Source organism: Impatiens glandulifera, chromosome 3 (assembly GCF_907164915.1).
Source record: "Impatiens glandulifera chromosome 3, dImpGla2.1, whole genome shotgun sequence".
NCBI classification, from domain to species: domain Eukaryota; kingdom Viridiplantae; phylum Streptophyta; class Magnoliopsida; order Ericales; family Balsaminaceae; genus Impatiens; species Impatiens glandulifera.
Genome location: NC_061864.1, coordinates 12675011 through 12677497, shown reverse-complemented (window position 1 = coordinate 12677497; position 2487 = coordinate 12675011).

The window sequence follows — 2487 nt, the reverse complement described above, 5'->3', positions numbered from 1 at the left end:
GAGGAGAAGCTAGAGAACGGAGAACTGGTTCATTAAAAATTACTGTTAACCTTTCTTTTGGGCGCATGCGTGTTTAAATTAATAAAACAGTAAATATAAAATATAATTTTATTCAACATTTTTTTTAAGTTTTATAATTTTATCAATGATTTGTTAAATAGTTAACAATCTTATAATAAATAAATAAATAAAAGTACAAATTTTAATGAAATTGTAAAATAAATATCTTTTATTTAAAAAATAAAATATTTTTAATTTCAATACACTTCATTGAAGTAATTCAGGGTTAAAAGCAATTCATAAAAATCAAATGTGATCTTTCAATTTTCAAAACATCTTAAATAGATAATGAGTACCTGGAAATCAAATCAATGTTCTAGAATAAAATCCATCAACCAAACACTTTATTTTATTCTCTTTCCCATTATTGAGTACAAAAACCACGTAACAAATATCCCCTAAAATAGATACTTAAGTTGGATCATGGGTTGTCCCACTCATAATCTTCAGTTAAAAATAAAATTAAAAATATTATATGTATATTTTGAACTTGCAACATATTAAAATAAGAACCTTGTAACCACTAAACTAATAAGACTTTATATTTTAAATTCAACACCAAATTTGATGAATGTAAGACAATTTTAACAATATAAATTCAATTTTTTAACTAACTAATATATATATATATATAATAATAATAATACTTAATTTGAATTTGCTTGATTTGTAGGATCGATAATTGTGATTAATTTGGATATATATATGTGAGAGTAAATGGATACTTGGGTCGGATCGTGGGTTGACCCACCCATAAACTTTAACGGTTAAAAATAAAAATAAAAATGTTATATGTATGTTTTGAACCTGCAACATAATAAAACAAGTACAACTCTTTAACTAAGTGTGATTGAGATGTGATTGTCGATGGATAATAAACCGATAACAAAGGATCATGATTCGTGAGGCCAAGAGATTAGATGTCAATTGAGATTGGTGGTTGTTTTTTGAGTAATAAGAGGCGTTTGAAAATGTGATTGGTTGGTTTATCGAGGGATAAGAGGCATGTGAAATTATGATTGAAATTGGTGGTTGGTTTATCGACGTATAAAAAGCGTGTGAAAGTGTTTTTTATAGTTAGAAAATATTTTTAACTTATTAATAAATAGTAAAATGTTATTTGTGAAATTTATAAAAAAATCAAAATTTTGATATTTATTAGGTTACAAAATATACATACATACAATTATAAATAAAACTCATCAATCACATGTAATATAATAGTCAAAATGATCACCTTCCACACCTGTGACTAGAGTTTAAATCTTTGTAAATGCAAATTTGAGTGAATTATATTTGTTTGAGGGAATAATGTATGGTGATATATGTGGGTATAAATGTGAATAAGTGGTTGAGAGGATAATGTGATGGTGGTATATGTTAGTGCAAATTTGAATAAATTATATATGATTGAGGGGATAGTATGATTGTGGTATATGTGGGTAAAAATTTGAATAAACTATATGTGTTCGAGGGGATTGTTTGATGGTGTTATATGTGGGTATAAATTTGAATGAATTAGATGTGTTTGAGACGATAATGTGATGATGGTATATGTGGGTACAAATTTGAATTAATTATATGTGTTTGAGAGGACAATATGATTGTGATATATGTGGGTTGAATGAATTAAATGTGTTTGAGCGAATAGTGTGATGGTGATATATATGTGTGCAAATTTGAATAAATTATATATATTTGAGGGAATAATGTGATGGTTTATATGTGAGGTGCAAATTTGAGCAAATTTGAATGAATTATTATTTGTTTGAAGGGATAGTGTGATGGTAGTATATATGAGTGCAAAATTGAATTAACTATATGTGTTTTAGTGATGCTTCCATTTTATTGAAACATTGGTGAGAAAAATTAAGGGTTCGTCCACAGAGGGAATGTCGGTTTGAGTAACACAAACATTGGTGATAAAAATATAAGGGTTCATCCACGAAGGGAATGTCGACTCGAGTAAAACAAACATTGGTGAGAAAACCTAAAGTTTGTCAACAGAGGGTGATTTAGGGCCTAAAATCATGCTGAAATGTGTAGTCGAATGTTGAGAATATCGGCTTGAGTAACGCAAACATTAGTGAACAAACATAAGGGTCCGTCTACGAAAGGTGATTCTGGTCCTAAGATCAATGCTGAAATGTGTAATTGAATGTTTAAGAATGCACCATTAAAGAACGCAAAATCATGTCAAAAGACGTAATCGAATGCTTAAGTATGATAAGAATTGAGAATGATTAAGGGTAATAATGCATATCATTGAAATGTAATATATATATATATATATGAGTGCAAAAGATTTTAATAATGCATTTTTTTCTTTTTAGTATTAAAATTATTAATTATTTATATATTTATATCTATATATATATAATCAAATATTGGGAATGTCGTCTTGAATAACGTAAACATTGGTGATAA